Source organism: Acromyrmex echinatior, chromosome 7, assembly GCF_024713525.1.
Source record: "Acromyrmex echinatior isolate Ae372 chromosome 7, ASM2471352v2, whole genome shotgun sequence".
In the NCBI taxonomy this organism is placed as follows: domain Eukaryota; kingdom Metazoa; phylum Arthropoda; class Insecta; order Hymenoptera; family Formicidae; genus Acromyrmex; species Acromyrmex echinatior.
In genome coordinates this window covers 7,938,130-7,956,725 of record NC_141858.1, presented here as the reverse complement: position 1 = coordinate 7,956,725, position 18,596 = coordinate 7,938,130, and the positions used below count along the sequence as shown (strand labels likewise).

The 18,596-nt window shown below is 34.0% G+C and overlaps 1 protein-coding gene and 1 long non-coding RNA gene across 4 annotated transcripts in view; one reads left to right on the top strand and one right to left on the bottom strand.

Annotated features, from left to right (window-relative positions):
• The window catches only part of LOC105153669 (uncharacterized), a 54,726-nt gene that overhangs the window by 22,698 nt on the left and 13,432 nt on the right, over nucleotides 1-18,596 (bottom strand). The window lies entirely within an intron of this gene.
• Nucleotides 9-16,235, top strand: LOC147909139 (uncharacterized). Its single transcript, XR_015545793.1, has 2 exons — nucleotides 9-5,105; nucleotides 5,865-16,235. It is a non-coding gene; the product is annotated as an uncharacterized LOC147909139 (long non-coding RNA).

Here is an 18,596-nt window from a genome sequence, read left to right as displayed (position 1 = left end):
TGAAACAAGAAATATCGATAAGGATGATTAGCGTGTTTGTTTGAGATAAAAGTTAGATAATATCTTATTATTTAAAATGTACGCTAAAGCTGTTTAGCGTTCGTAGAATTATCGTAGAGGAAATATACTTATCTAAGAATCATTGATAATTATATTTCAATTATCACATAGATCGAATCTTTAACGATATGCTGGATAATAATGCATTAAAGGCAATAGATATAATTTCCTTTAATAGAAGCTATTGTTTTCTCTTTGGAAGTTTTTTGGAAAAATATTAAATTCAATCCATCAATCAATCTATAATTTGAGATGTTAATATTTCAACTTCAGTTTATGCTTGCGTTTCAAGTCTGCAGTTTATGAAACTGAAAAATATATTTGCAAATACATATTTGTATGTGAATATTATTAAGTTTCGACCAAAAATACACCTAGAGAAAAATTTCTTCGATTCAAAGAAATGTTTCTTTGCTGTACGGTTAAAGAAAAAAATTTCTTTGAATATTTAAACATGATTTAAACATTTTTTTAATTGAAGAAACCTTTCTCTAGGTGTAGAATTATTTCTTTTGATTTATTATTGATCTGATTTCTACTTAGAAATACTAGTTTCCGATTCTTCGAAACATGTAAATTGAAGCTGTCTATATATTAATAAAATTTCCATGTATATAATAACATTATTCATAATTAATTGCTAGTGATCAGAGTTTGCTTTTACGCAAGTTGTTCAAAGCCAGTTTTAAAAGGCGCCGTAGAATTTATTTAAGAAACTGGTTTCATTATACTGATTGCAATATAACGAAAGCATTCGTTCCGTAAAATCGTTACGGTTCTCTCACGAAAGAGTTTCTCGTCGCAACTGTGAACCATTCTTAGAAGAAAGGCCCGAAACTCACAATATATCGCACGATAGAGCCAAAAAGATCGGCGCCAGTTGGAAATATCTCATTCGAGCGAGTGTTAAACGAGAGCTGTCGCAGTTTGGCACTTCGAAAAGTGACATGATGGAAGAAAGCGATACGATGGACGGGGATGAAGGCATGAAGAGGTGGAGAGAAGGGAGTCGTGTGGCAGTCGATGAAAAATACTTATATGCAACAGTCGACAGAATTGGGTCGCGATTGCTTTGCCTCGCCTCGGCATAACATCCCGATCTATATATCGGTTTTCCCTTGGCTTTCTAAATAAATCACGACGGACACGAAGTCATTCTTTCGTTTTGAAGCCTCTTGAAGTGCGATCGCTGGTGCGAAAAACACGCGATTTATACCGATTTAATAGGTTGGCGTCTTGCAGGAGAGAGTCCTGAGTCTATATTCTTCAATTTATATCGCATACGAAAATCTATAGATAATATATGTAATGTATATACCGCTAAATTCATAATGTCCCCAATTATACCCAATTTGAGTTATTTTTAATCACTATCAATTCAGTATGTCATTAATTTAATTAAAACTATAAAGTTAAATAATTGAAAAAGTGTATTTATTAATATTGTACTTACTAAGTTTAATAAGTTCATCGTTTCGTAAGTTTACTAACTTTATCATTTACTAAGTGCATACGTTAATATGAATGTTGTTTATATTGAAATTAACAGAAATAAATTTACATTTTGACACACATAGAAGATAAAATAATTCTTGCATACTTATAAAAACTTTAACGAGTTTTTACTAGCATAGAAGACGGATTATATTTTATTTATTTTTTTCTAAATTTAACTCTGAAATATTGAATTTTCATGCACTTTTTTTTAGCAAAATGTTATTTAATCTAATGAATTAAATTATTTGTTCCTACATGCATACGCTGTTCCTTTGATATCTCAAAATGTACTGTAATATTTTCATATGCGATATTTTTCATGAATAATGTCCACGGGGCCTTTGTCCGCTTCACATGATTGTATCAACTCTAATCTTCCGTCGGCCAAGTTGGACTTTGAAAGCATAATGAATATTGTGAATAGGTTTTAATAAATTTGATCCTATACTGCTACTCATATTTTTCTTACATTAACTCTGGGTGAAAATAAATAAGAATTTTTTTTATATTTTTTAAATGTCTACTTTATATTAGGTGTTGGAATTAATTCGTAGCGTTTTACAAGTGATGGGAAGTACTTTCATTAATGTATTTTTTAATGCTCATGTGAAATAAATAACATTCTTTCATTAAAAAACGCTACGAATTAATTCCAACACCTAATAGATAGCAAAAGGTGTTAGAATAACTGTATTAATATTATATTTTAATATAAAACATAACTTCTAACATTAAATAATCTTATTAAATGTTTAATTTTAACCAAACTTCAAATTTTAAGCTATTAAAAATTTAATACGAAAAGCTATAGATATTAAACTCAAAAAGTGGATGATGAAAATTCATTCACAGCAGCATTCCAGAGTTAAATTAAATCTATACAGAAAATAAGTAAAATAGAATTCGATTTCTATAATAGTAAAAACTACAATAAAAGCTCAGTTAAAGAGCTTTTGTAAGAATTTTTTCACATTTTTATATAGTCCGTAACAATATAAAAGTCTGTATTGAAGGTTAAAAACCCAAGTTGCTAACAAGATTCTACACTAATAGAAGAAGACTGAAATGGTATATAATTAGAAAAAATCATAAGATATAGAAAATATCAAGGCAATGATGATGAAAAAAAAGAAAAAAGGGAGAAAACAAAGAAGAATGAAAAATAATAAAAGTGATGACAGAAGTTAGCACGAGTAAAAATAATTAGGTTTATTTAAATTTATTACATTTAAAAATGATTGTTGAAAAGAAGTAAAAATTAAAACTAATTTTTCACTAATGTACAATGTATGGGAAGTTTCGACTTGGCTTACAATTAATCATCTTCAGCCACTAAATTACGAGAGAATGAACTAAGAGATTAAAAACATAATAAAATATGAAAGGATTATAATCAGTAAAACGTTGGAAAGATTCACAAAACGATTATATTTAAAGGGAAAGTTATTATTAGGACGTATTATTAGACCAGCATGTAAAATAATACTGCACTTTTTACCGTATTTCTTTGAATAGATCTAAGTAAATATCAACTTACAGTAAATAAACGTTTAGTCAATAAAAAAATGATAATTAAATCGGTTTAATGGTTTTTGTATCGAAAAGTACCTATATATTTAATTTATTTATATAGAACTAGTCACAAATAAATATTTATTAAATTTTGCATTTTTTTTTCAATGTGTTATGTCAAGGAAAGAAGAGCGTTCCGCCGAACTTTGCGTTTTGTATTTCTGACAAAGTCCACCGCGACCTGGTTCGCACGCACGTCGCTATCGCGAGGCTGCTGATGCAACCACTACCGCGGAACGGAAATCGACCGAAATAAACACGCGTGCGTGTAAACACGCGTGATAAAAAGCCGCGCTCGAGCAACGAGCGGAAGCACAGAGTCCCGAGTGCTATCATTTTTTTTTTTTTCCCCTAAGGAAGGGAGACAGCAAAATAGGCTAACTATTACGGAACGCAGAAAATGGGGCAATGTTATAAAATTGATTCTTATCTCTAACATTATCCTTTGTGCGGTCAGATTGAAACGGAACTTTCTCATCCCATTTTGATCTGCGTATCTGTACATTGTTTAATTTTAACGCTGCAAGATATAATTAAGGCAAACATAATAATCTATTGTATGCATCACGTCTAATTTAACATAAATAAAGGCTAACTATAAATAACCTATTTTTTTGTCTATTTCAGACCTATATCACTTCTGTTCCTTTTACGCTAAGATTTTTTTTGTTCTTATAAAAAGAAAATTACGCAGTGATGCGGCTAAAAATATCTCATTATCGACCAGTTAGCCGTTAAAACGATTTGACTAACTCCAACTCACTTCGGTCGGTATTCGTAGTCGATTTTTATATTTAAGATCGTCTTAAGTACAATCTTAAGATGTCACGAATGTCAATCACGGAACAATATTAACATTTTAAAATATTACTTGAGATGATTTTGAAATAAGAACGGATTATGAATAGCCTTCAATTCATCGTTTTCGGTGTGTCTGAAATTTCATCAAGCGCGGGATTGCAGCGATTATGATATACGATGATAGCTTCCGGTATCGGCCGACACCATGAACGATTATAACGCGATAATGTACGTAAGCGCGCACGCAACAAGACAATAACGCGAGTCATGATACAAATCCACGGCCTCGGCTTGACGGTGCCGCGATAACGCGATCGTGATTGTGCTTGGACTTGTGGCACGTAAAAAAAAAGAAAGAGAAAAAAAAAAGAAAAAAAAAACGATAAGAAAACACCGACCTAGAAGATTAGACCGCACAACTCCCGGTAACGTCGCCGGATATCGCGAACCCCGTTTCCATTGGCGACCGTCGCTCGTTGGACCGATCGAAGAAACGAGACCTTGCCGTATATAAATAAGGCAATGTTACTCCGATTTACGCTTGATTCTAATCAGCGTGAGCGCTATTAAAATTATCTCTGTCGAGCTAGCAAGACCAAATGAGCAGAATCGAGAGACCTTTTGAACTATTTAGTGCTCATTATGTGCCAATTTGTGCTACAAAGAATAATTTTGCACCACCATGTTATTTAGAAGAAATGTAAAAATTGTTTTTTTTTTTTTTTTTTAGCTATGATTAATCACTAAACTAATGGTTTTATAGAGAATAACTTTTAAAGTTACCACACACTACAAAACTGTTAGTTTGATAATTAATCACAGCTAGAAAAATACAATTTTTACATTATTATAAAGTTACGAGATTAAGTCTAAACCACAAGTTAACCAAATAATGAAAAATTGGCTCTAAGTGTAGCAACTCTTAAGCCTTAAGAAACTGACTAATCATAGGCGGTTATTCTTCTCATATTCAACTATGATTCATCAATTTATTAAGGTTCAAGGCACATTTATGGTGCTTTAGGATCCAATTAGTTTTGAGTCACTTTCGCGATCTCTCTCCACCTTCCTAAAGCCGAATGATTCCATTTCATTGATTTTGCCAAAAGGGAAAAAAATCATCACTCTACTTTGTACTTTTCTCACGTAAGAAGGACGTAAGAACGATATATTAGGTGCGCAACTAAGTTCTCGCTGTTATTTTGATGCATTCTCATCAAGATAACAGCGAGAACTTAGTTGCGCACCTAATATATGATCCCAGAAAATGAGTCGGGACCCCGGAGAGCGTACCACGCGATTCGCGACGTCTCTAACGTCATCGATGAAGAATGTGTTGCACCCCAGATTTCAGATTTCAGATATAAACCAGATATAGACCAAAGCGGGGGACGAAGACGACAACGGGCGACCGATGCCTGGTGCCAGAACGGTATATACGTCGCGCACCCAGGTTATTGCACCCTTAGGCCATTCCTCGAGTGCCAAAAGCCCCGCCATTATCTCGGGGCCTTGACGAATGGCCGAATCTGTACGTTCGTAGGGTTCGTTCTGACTCCTCAGTCCTCGGACATTGGCCAGGTAAAAAGTCTGAGCGTATCTCAACCGTGTTTTGCCCCCTCTTTATCTTCCACCCCCTTACCGCAGTTCCTGTGACCGAGAGTGGTCTCGCTCTCTCGTTCGTTTATTCATCAGATATTTACTATATTTACTGATGACGTGCAAAACGGTAACTTGAACAACAAGGCAAGCGGAAGCCAAATAACTGTCGATGAATACCAGGCTGATAGCACAAGATCAAATAATATTTCAATTGTCGAAATATCATCTGCTGTATTTACAAACTTGAGGTGAAACATTTTGTTGTGAATTTAAATATCTCGATATTTGTTTTGACTGTTTTAAATTGCTCCTTTTAACTTTGAAATAGATAGGTGGTCTAAAAATACACAAGTTGGTAGATGGATAATCAGAATGATTTTTTTTAATTTTCGACTTTAGTTATATTTTTTACCCTGTTAAATTTCATAATGTGAAATAATGTCCAATTTGAATTATTTTTCATAGGTCGTCACTGTTTTTATGTATCATTAATTTAACTCAAGAAAATGTATTAAAATTGACTCAAATTTACTTTATTATTTACTTTGGGAATGTCTACGTTTATGAATGTAGTTTACTTTGAAACTAATCTCAGAAATAGCTTTACGTTTTAATACACTTGGAAGTTAAAAATAATAACACGTTATTTATCTAAAGGAATTGAATTGTTACTGTTCCTTTAATATCTAATAGTTTGCTAATGTTATAGTTTAATTAAATTTACATTAGTTATACCCTTATGAGATAAAGGAATGTAAAAATAATGAATTTTGAAACTTCTAGGCAATATTTTTTATTTTTCCTTTTTAACAACAAAGATTTAAAGAAAATTAAACTTTCGATACTGTTGGCTGCTATTCCACCTACTTATTTAGAAGTTAAAGGACATAAAGTCCTTCCTAAAATCTTTTCTACATAAAATTCAGCGCTAAATTCAAAGATTCGTTTTTACATATTCCTACACTAAACTGTACTAGAACTTTCTTTCTCACTTTCGCCAAATATCAAACAATATCGCTTCATATATTTCACTTTAAGTTCTAAAAGTGTACATTAGTTCAGCCATAGAAAACAGAACATCATCCGTTCGATGAAGGATCGAGCGCTCTCGCTAAGTTTCTGCATTCCGTGCAACTGTCTACATCGGGAGATTACGCTGTACACGTAACGACGCCGACGCCGACGCCGACGCCCCGCTCTACCCATCCTTGGCTGCATTTGAGCAACGTGCTCGACCACGTTGGGAGTCTCTAGACGGCCCTGTCGGTTTCCTTCGATGGCGAGCGGTCACGACGATAATTCCCATTGCGAAACCGCGGTACTACCGCGGCACGTAGAATCGACGTACAAGAGCCGATCGGAAAATAAGAGGCAAGAGCCGAGAGGGGAATGGAAAAAGGCGAAACTCCGCGGCCTTGGCGAATATGCATCTTGCATCGATCACGAGATCGTTCAAATGATATCGACTTGGGTGTATCCGCAAAATGAGTGTTGTTCAGGATAAACACTGAGGATTGTTTTAATGTCCATCTGTTTCTTGATAATCTACTGACATTGTATATAATTAAGTCTGACATTGCGTATAATTAAAAATGATCCGAAACGTTCGGAATAATCGTATTGATTTCCAATGTTATCAGGATAATTACAAATGGTTTGTTTAGCATACATTAATTGAACATGTTGCCTCGTTTTTGCTCAATTTTTTGTATTTTCTTTAAAAATGATTCTTTCGGGATTGCCTTGCGTTACTTACACAATTAGTGTCAATTATTTCTGTATTACACTGAGAAAAATGTTCTGACCAACAAAACGATCCAAGAATGGCATTTCGATGAAATCAAATAGAATATCCGATTATCAGAAATTTGGCTTCTTACTATTCTCATCAAAATCCTGTTGGGTCTTTCTGTTGATTTAACCAGAACATTTTTCTAAGTGTGGGAAAATAAAACTGTCACTATTTTTAAAACGCGTTTAAGAATCTGAACAAAATAAAAAATACAAATAAGAAGAATATTTAACTTTCGACTTCGTCCGAGCTCAAAAGAGCAATTTCATTGAAATAACGTTTGTATTTTCTTAAGTACATCTCTTGCATGCCATGCCTATTTTTACGCTCGGCGTGAAATTACATTGGAGATCACTTGATTTCATCGACAGCGACAGGATGAGATAAAAAGACCGAGACATACGTCACCCACGCGACCCACTTCAAAGTCAACAAAATAAAATTCGAAATAAAAAAAATGAATAAAAGCCACGTCGAATCGGTATCGAAAGCAGTGCTTGGCAGTTTTCGGAATGTTATATCGGCATTCATTAACTTATTTACCGATCATCCGTTTCCCTGTTTCTTTTGAGAGTTATGGCAATATTATCGTCTGTCAGCAACTCGCAAATATTAAACACGCGTCGCACGCACACTCGGGGTCGTCGGAAGAGACGTACGTCGATTAATATACGCGTTTCAAATGATTGCTAAACGACGAGCGCCGAATATTCCCACATCGGCATTTATGCGAATAGTGCCACGTGGCTTGTGCCACGCGAATAAATTTTGCGCAATTAAATTTTGCGACGGATTCTCGCGAGGGAAGATTAACAGGGTCTAATCCTCACATTAATTGTGCAATTCATTGCGCGATGATTTAGCGATTACGCGACCGTTTAATCGAACTGCTCGATAGCAGAGACGCACTAACACTTCGAAAGAATATATTACGCGAGAAATTAAATAACTATACTTAAAGTGCTAAATTTGTAAAAAATTCAATTACATGTAACTATTCAAATATATGTACGTATAGAGGAAACCAGGGCACCATGGGCCATCGATTGCTTTTTTAACATACAACAATGTAAAATGTTTAAATTAATACTACTGGTATAATATGACTGTTACATCGTTACTCATACTTATAAGTGGCAGATTAAATTCCATTGTATCGAAAAGCATCGATCATTAATGATTTTCCTGGTGCAATAGTAACTTTTTAACCGCATAAAAATGTTTCAATATTGTTTTTGTAGTAGAAGATACATATATGAAGATAAGGTGTAAGTTTCTGCGTATCTTTTCTCAACTTACTACGTTACAAGTAATAATCTAATTCATTTATTTTTTATAGTTTTCTATTAATGTATAATTGGAGTATGGATATATATTAAATATTCATGATGAAACGGAACAATACAAAAAATATATGTACTAAAAGTATACTTATTAAATTTTAAAATATGCATTATGCTTTTTAAATAATAATTAAATTAAATATAAATATAAACGATTAAATTAAATATACTCTCAATTTTAAATAATCAAAAATAATAAAGATGTAAATGAGGCCAATGAGAGTCATACGCTATTGTAGAAGCGAAGTGATAAGAGAAGTAGATAATCCTCAAATGTTGATGATTATCTCCATTTTATTTCATTTCGAACGTTCGTTTCGGCTCACTTTGGAGTCTTCATCAGCAAATACAAAATCAAAATTCGTTATTTGAGAGCAAGTCACTTGCAGATTGGCAGAAATGCAGCATTCATTACACTCAATGTGAAACGAAAAAAAAGAAGCTCAGAAAAACGATTCACAATCAGACAATTAAATAAGAATGTTGCATTGTATATTAGATACATATCATTCTTCTAGTTGTAATTATAATTTCGGGTATATACGACACGACGTATCATTTAAAATTGCACAACAAATTACTCCAAAGAGAGCTGGAACGTTCGAAATGAAATAAAATGAAGATAACTATTAACATCTGAGGATTATCTACATTATGCTTTAATTATAAAAAAAAATGATACTACAAAATTTTTTATATTTAGATGCACTTTTAAGAGTTTGAATTTTTGTGACCCAGTCTCCTCTATATATACTATATTTAAATATTATATTTAATATAAATGTAATAAACTTAATTATATTAAAAAATTGAATTATTATAATTAGAATTTCAGTCAGATTTAATATAAAGTATTATTTAATTATAATACATTAAATATTATATTCTAAGATTTCTGTTTAAATGTACGTCTAACAATAAACAATATTTTTAAATATGTCGTAACATATCTGCCGTTCATTTTCTATGTTCATTTTTTAAACATAATTAAAAAGAAGGCCATATTCGGTCAGGACAAATGCCTAATAGTATCTACTTCTGGGTAAATTTTACAATCTTTTCTTTATTAGTATTCTAGTTATGGAAATTGATGCCCTCTTCTACAGGCAAACGCCTGTTTTTATCGCGGTGTATTGATAACACAGTACATACGTGACCGTTGGATTTATCAAGAATGATATCTTATATGTGCCTGATTCAAAAATGGAGTTTCGCTTAGTCGACAGTTTGTCAAAACAGACATTATCTCCCCAACGTAATTCCTAAACCCGCTCGTTGTAACCAAGTCCGAAGTGTGTCCGATGAATATACTCAATATTCGAATAAATAAATAATGAATATGAATACGAGTATATGAATATAATTTGTTTATTCATGGAAAATGAATAAATACTCTTTATTAAAATATGGTTTAAATGAATATATTTGTGAATATAATTACGAATATTTTCTATTTTACATTCATTTCTATTCTATAACTACATTATTTAGTACACTCTTCAGTACACTCTTTAGCATCGGTAACTTTCGATTTTTTTCTCGGTATACGATCATGTTTCTCGAATTTTAACCAAGCTCAAAGACAGAATATTTTAGGAGAGACTGTAGTCAATACAGTTAAGCGATTACGCTTGCTTATAAATAAGTCAACCATTAAGGCAAGAAAATACATACATATGTATATTTGTATCAGAAATAGATTCCTGACGATTTTGCTAAAAGTAGAGTACCTTCGTGATTCCATCCAATTTAAATTTTAAATAGAAAGGTAAAATTAATAGAATAGAATTTATCACATGAAAGCAGTAAAATAAAATAATCTCCCATCATAAAAGCATATCTGAATATTTACTACAAATCATTAGTTATGGTTGAGGAAAAAAATTGGAGCTTTTTTAGTTTACGTTTTCAGGATTGTTAGAAATTCTTTATATCCTAAAATTTCATAACTTTTCCCTGACACTTTCAATAATATTCTGAAATTTTTTCTATTTTTATCCTGATTTGAAAATCATCAAATTTATTGAGAGAGCAATTTCGCATAGCTATGTAGATCATTATTAATGCTGCTGACATCGCTTCCATTTAATTGTTAAGACGGTATAGTATTCTAAAACTGCGTAGGTGTGATGTACGCCTATTAAATTTCTTTTTAATCAAGAATTTTAATTTTTCAAAAAAATTTGCAAAATTCCTTGGCCCAATTTTCAATTTCTCCAATTTTCAGTTTTGCGGCAATCTCGATCACATAAAATATTCAGGAATATTTTTGAAAAAACTCACAATTTCAAATAAATATATAAATAAATTTATATATTATTATTTAATTGTAAAAAAATGATTGAATAAAACTTGCAGCTCAATTACATAAGTTTCTGACATATTCATCCGACACACTGAAGTGCAATGGTTTCCTCTTCGAGGTCTCGTTTGCGACAAACGTGCGCGCGCAAGCGAGACCGGTATAATTTCGCTGAGTACAGATTTCGATGCTACCGAGGCATGCGAAAATTTCCTTCCCTCTCCTTTCAATATTCCCTCGAAATTCGCACCCCGACGAGCGGAAGCCGAGAGGAACGCGGAGGACGAGCGGAGCTCGTTACAAGGAGAGGAGCGCGGCCGAGCGAGCGTTTAACGGGTTTTCGTTTCAAGATCCCGATCCGATTCAATCCGATGCGTGTCGCTGACCTTTACGCTCGGCGATAAAAAGGCAGCCGCCTTGCACCGCGATAACGTGCCCGTGCTCGTCATCGCGAGATTTAGAATCGAAACTCTGAGACGTGCGAAAGCCGATACGGCGAGTGTGCTTGGTGAACGCAAATGCTTGGTAACGCGAATGTTTCGCGCAACATCAAGCATCCGCCTTCGTCGTCCTGCCTTTATATTCGTAGCGGTATATTCCTGGCTTTTTGTATAAATTAAACTAACGGATACACTTGGTGTAATCGCGAAAACACAGAGCGCGAAAAATAGACACAACCGATCGATCGCGCTCACAGTTTGGCAGAACTTGGAACGTTCGATAATAGAATCTAGGTATTTTTGTCAGAGTATCGCGATATAAATCACGAGTAATAAGGTAATACAAATACAACAGGCAGGAGAAAGTGCGGTACCGTTGTCTGTAGATTACGATGAATGAATAAAGAATCTACCGCAGGCATAAATGCGTGCTCTATTTAAGCCCACGTAACGCAAATAGATTAAGGGATTTCGTAAAGAGAGGGCAGGCAGTCTACAGTCTAAAAGAGTCAAACAATTCAGATCTTTCAGATATATCCTTTAAATATCCTTAACTGCTCGTAACGCTTTTCAATGCAATTTTGAAAATGAAAGATATAATTATGACAGTAAATCTAAAATATGTAATATAGCTCTCGATTTCTACGTGAAAAGAACTTTTGCTGAAGTGTCTAAAAAAGCTAAAGATGTAAAAATAATTTTGATTCATCAAAATAATTATGTTGGAAACTAAAAAATAATGAGCAATGCTGCAAAAAAATTATATATTTTTATAACCAAAAATTTGAGATTTCAACAAAATTTCTTTCCGTGTATAAAAAAAGAAGAATATTAAGTATTATTTTAATAATCCAGATTTATAGTTGTAATATAAAAAAAATTGTTTGACATACACACACACATTTTACAGAGATTTAAAATTGAATGGATCCAATGGACTCACCGGATTCCGGAGGATTAATAATAATTCTAAACCCTTCTCCACCCTCCAAATCTCTTAGAGAGATCTAAAATTTTACTCCAAAAAATTAAAAATTGAGCCAGTCTTTGAAAAAGAATGCAGGGAAATTTTCACTTTTTGGAAGTAAGATTTTGTTCCTTAGAGAGGAGCTCATATCAAAAGTGAAAAGAGTGAATCTCGACTATGATTGTACGACTGTTATTGTAGAATAGATTTAACACAGCGTAAAACATTACAATGGGGATGTCACGTGGATAAAGTTGCGACACGCATTTTCCTAAATCATGCAACTTTTTACATTATTTCTTAATAGGATCGAATCTTCGCTCTCTCGTACCTTCGTCACGATTGACGCGTTATATCGTGCGAACGGCACTTATACTTAAATGCATGTCGTCGCAGCCGAGGTGCGTATAGACGCATCTTACTCGCGAAATGCGACACGTGAGATTTTCACGCGCGGAAAAAAAAAACGTATCTGCGTAGACAGAGAGCGCCTCGAGAAAAATCTATTCTTCATAATGAACATCGTGGGAGTCAATAACCTGCGGCTTTCAACGAGTGCTAAGTCTAAGATATTTGCGCTGTACGCGATCACGCGTTTACATTATATCACGCGTCAAACAAATATATTTCTCCCTTATTGGATCGGTCGAGCGGGACAAAGAGATTTAAAATATTCGGCCAAGTGAACCTTTCTAGAATGAGACCCGCGTAAATAAGCGTGGAGAAGGCGCGATAGAGCCGAGACCCTCCTCTTACAGAGAGCGTGCGTTTATACTATAAATATTATCGTTCTGCTTCTCTGTCGCTATCGTTCACGCCCGCTGCCTTCGAAGAGAGGTCAGGCGCGGAATATATTCGTGCGAACGGAACAAACACGTTTGTAATCGCGAGACGCCTTGTCCCGTTTGCTCGAAACGCTTTATGCCGCGCTCATTTCGCGAGCATATCGAAGCGTAATGTCACAGATAAATCTCGACTTCCTTATGATACACAAGACGCCTTAAATAGATCGTTCCGCGAACGTACTCGGCGAGTTTCATCTACAGGATTGGCCATATTCGACGGAAAGACCTTGAACCCTATTAAATGACTTTTAAAATGAACAGCAAAAAATGTGTTTTTTTCCCATGATTGAAAAAAAAACATCTTTCCGTCGAATATGGCCAACCCTGTACATAGATCCTTCGACAAATTCCAAATTAATCTTTCCGATCAAATGTGCGTCGTTGTACCAATTTTCATTAAATATTCTTCATTTGGTAATAATAAATATCCGGATGACAGTTGTTAGAGCTTCGGTATAGAAATAATTTCGATCAAAAATTCACAATTAATATATATTAACCCAAACCAACTAAATGCTTACTTTACTCTTTATATCTTATTTTTCTAATTATTACAAGACGGTTGGTTACTATTATATTTGATAATATTTACTAAATATTGCACCAATAAACAAAATACATTTGGCAGCTGTTATTAAACTCTTTTCCAGATTGTTGATTAAAAAGCTATCAAAAGTATCAGAAAGCTAAATCTTAAATCGAGTTCTATCCGTAATAAAACTTTTAACGAGGAGTTACGATTTTATTTAACAAGATATTATTCTTGAAAGTTGAGATTAAATAATTAATCCGCTCTTTTGAGAGGTCCAGTACGCCCTTTCTTTGTACTCGGAATAAAGCAATCACTCAAGCTCTTATCGCAGATTTTGCATGTATTCCAGGTCAATTTACACTACCTTCATATTTTCAAGCGCTTAGACTTAAATAATTTGCGCAGGTCTCTTTTGGATAAATTAAGCTCGCGTGTGAATACACTTTGCTCGCTTTAAATAATTTCAGTAGCTGTGTTTATGTCTGAGTTCATTACGACTGCGATACAAAGCAATTTTCCACTTCCTCATGCAACAGAACATTTTTAATCTTCCTTAATCTATCCTTATAAAAATACTGGATGCAGTTTCATTCTAGAAAGAACTGCCCTTTTTAATAACATTTTTTCACACTTGCTGTACTTAAACTAATCCGATTACTATATATGCCCGCGCATTGGAGAGACAGGCAGAAAATAGACGTAGAAAGTGCAGATTAAAAATAGAAGCCTTATTACGGCTTATAAATAACTCCACGATGTTTTAATGCGGTAGTACTCTCCTGCGGCAATATAATAATCGATCGCCGAAAGTACTTACGCAATTTTACGTTTTACGACACGCTTACAATTAGCGATAGAATGATCTTGCCATTGATAAAACGGCATTATTAATATTTACGATAAATAATTATTATGATCAAAATGCACTGTAATAAATAAACTCGTTCTTGCCATTGTTCTTTTTATTCAGAAACATTTATACGCTTCTTTGTATCTCTAATTTCAGCATCGAGAAATTTCTCGAGGGAATTCCGTTGCTTTTTTTACAGAAAAAAAAAACTAACATAAGTATTAGACCGCGCCTTCTGCCGATCGATAAGGCTATGCAGCAACTCGCATGCAACGTCGCAAACAGATAGATGATCTCTTCAAGGATAGATTAACACGTGTGGATATGATGCGAGCAAGGAAAATTGTTACTTCTCGAACGTGATTTAATTAAATGCGCAAATCAAAGAAACGCACGTTTACTCCTTTCTCTTTCGAAAATCTTCCAGATTATCCGAAGCAAATTTCTAAAAGAAATCCTGTATTAAACTTGCATTGTTTTTCTTTAACAATTTAATAAATATCTTCTGAATCCTGATAGAAATGTACGCAGTTTTCCCTAGACATTCATCTAGTTATTGTTTATTTATATTAATATCATTATATTCTCATTAATTATAACATTGCGTAGAAAATAAACGAGAACTTGGTAAGAGTTATTCAGTAGCTGAGGCAGTTTTCCTGGAAAAAAATCAATGCAGCTTGCGCGCGTAAACACTTGCCAATTATTATTAGTTAAAATATTGCATTTATTTATTATCATATTTTTCTTCTGAAAATAAGTTCAGATTTTGCGCATCTTTTATACGCAGTAAAGCAGTCCACTGCAGACGAAGAGTTACAGCTTAGCTGAAATCCTAGAAGTAGTTTTACTCTTCCTAGTTTATTATAGACAAGAGTTAAAACAATAACTGTAAAGAAATAAATGACAACACGAAAAACACATCGGGGCGTTTCAAAATTTAAATCGAGGCCTGGTCTCCCCCTTATCGTTCGACATTCGTCTTTGTCTAAATCTTTGTCTCCACAACAGTTTTGACGCTGATAGTCTCTGTTGTATCTATTTCCTCTAAATTCTTTCTCACACGACTGCTGTCCAGTAACTACTAAAAAATGTATAATATTTTTAAAAGTAAGTAAAACTAATTCATATTAATTTATGTTGCAGTATATATTTTTCAAAATTAAGCTATATTTTTATCATATTATATATGTATATTAAATTAAAGTACTATGCGTACATTTGTGCCAGTCGCATCATGTTCATAAAGCTCTCGCAAAGTTTTTTTTTTTTTCACTTTTTCGTATTGACGCGCACTTAAAATTTGTGTTACTATAAATATTTCCATGTAATCGATAGAAGGACACTTCGATATCTAAAAATAAAGAGATTACCCGTGCTTTGCGAGAAGGCTCGTACGAAGAAAATGTTTCTGGACCGCGTAATGGATGTGGGACGCCCGATACCACCTTCGAGAACGATACCGTTCGTTTCCCGCAAGGACCGATTTAACTCTGCGTTATTTCGTTCCGCTTTGTAGATTTCGGCGGCGCGAAAGAGACGGGGCGCGCAGCTGCGAATGTTTTCTTTTTTTTTTTTCTTCTTCTTTCATCACGACCAGGGACATCGAGAGAGCGCGATGTGCGAAGAGGATCGACCTTCCTCGTCGGTCCCGTCGTTCGCTGCCGCCGCTGCACATGGCGTGTAAACAATGGTGGCTTGCCCACGCATGTGTGGACTACGTAAATTAAGTTCTTGCGCTCGAACATGTGCGGACAATGCAAAATCGATTTTGACAACGTTCGCGATAACCGAATCAGCTTTCCCACCCTGTTTTCGAAGCGAAGCCCTCTCGCGCTTCGAGAGGGATGAAATTATTTTCCAACGTTAAATTCTTGTCAGATAAATATTTCATAATTTGATTTAGTTTGGATAGTAAATTGCTCACGCGCGCGGAGATTACGCGAGAAAGGATATTCGTGATATTTTACCGATATTTTAAGTGCAGCAGGCGCCCGTGCCTCGCTAAGACAGTCTCACGATAAGCGTAAGTCGATCGATTCTTTAGCATTTGTGAATCATATGATAATTAATCAATTATGCAAGCGAAAAACTAATGCGAGTACTTATACATAGGAAAGAAATTCGATATCACCGTAACGGTAAAAAAAATTTCTAATGACTCATTCAATATTTATCCTTCGACAAATATGGCCACTCTCGTTGCTAGCTCATGCAATAAATAATGCCTGCTTCTACCAATGTAGAGTAACTTTAATCTTGGTCCAACTTACTCTTCATCTTTTTCTAATTCGTAGAACTAAAAAAAGATACAGAGTTAGTTAAAGATTTAAATTACTATTAATTATACATTGGAAAAACGAACATAAGTCGTACTTATTATATCCATTGGCAAATAATTTATCACTCAGTTAAGTAATAGCTGCGACCTATTTGTAACGTAAACATTCCCTATTACAGGTATAGAGGAGTAGATATTTTGGGTATCACGTGGGTCTCGATTATCTTAGCTATTAACCGGGTACTCGCCAGGTACAGACAGAGGCCATTCCGGATCCAGCATCGCTCGAAAGTGCAACTAATCAATAGTTACACCATAGGTAACACGGAATACATATAAAAGCGAAAGAAAAAGAAAACTGTGAGTACAACACAATAGCAAATAATGTAAAGTGATGATTTACTATGAACTATATTTACTATACGATAGATATGGAAACATTTTTTAAATTGACAGCTTTATAAGGATGGTTCTGTCGTACACTTGTGGACAATGAGGTTGCAACATTTTTTTCTTAACACGTTAAATGCCACGCCGGTCCCTACACTCTCGAAAAGGATTTCGAATATCGAGAAAAAAAATTCTTGATGTATTAGACTTAATCTTAGCTCAACTGTATACAGTATAAAATTATAACTGTATTAAGAGTAAATCAATAATTTTTATTCTACTCCCTCGAATAAAATAAAATCGACATCTTGTCTTGAAACGAGTGTAACGTATAAATTTAGTTTTAAGTTTATATATTCTTAGAATAAGTCTGGTGTTATATATGTGATGCTATAGCATCATAACAGAGAAGCTTTCGTGATGCAGCGCAGTGCTAAATGAGAGACACGCGGGACGAAAGATCCTGAACTCGAGTCCTGGCCGAGCCCAGTTTTTCGTTGCCGAAGAATGTAATCTAAATTTTTCTGATCAAGAATACTTTATTCTAGATTTTAGAATTTTGTATTTAAGAAGAAACTATTCTTTTGTGAAAAATAAATACGATTGACTCTATATCTTATTTTATTTATTCTAAACCGAGGAGTAATAGCATTGAATATAGAAATTCTTTTTTCTGAGAATGTATACGAACCGGCTATATCAATTTTTTGTTTAGGCTACGCCGTCGCGCCGATCAAGATGAACATTTCGTTTAGGCGACGTCAGTCCTTGAGGAATTTAAAGTAATAAGTGGAGAATATACTTTATCAAAAATTAATGGATGGTAAACGGAAAGACGTAAACGGAAAGTAAAACAAAATAAGCTCGGCATTTAACGTGTTAATGGATTTCGGAATGCAGCCTATTCACTTTATGGATCCATAAGTAAGAACCAATCGCTTGGTGAGTGGACTGTATTCCAAAACCCATTAAAAAAAAAAAAGTGTTACAAACTCATTATCCACGAGTGTATGTACAATATCAGCTGCTGATAAAGATCGATAAAAAAAAATCAGTCCAAAAATTGTTTTGAAAGCCCTGAGACTAACTGTAAAAGAGATAAAACATACAATACAGCTTGTAAATGGCTTACGTAACGCAGTAATCATACTTTGATGCAGTTTTAGATAAATAACTTTTAAATGAGTAAGTGGATCCAAATGAATTTTTGCACGAATATTTATTAATTTTGTTAAAAATATATATATATATATATACAAAATTTGATTTAATTCGTAATGTTACTTTCTCATCAAATTTATAAGAACAGGAAAATGCAATTT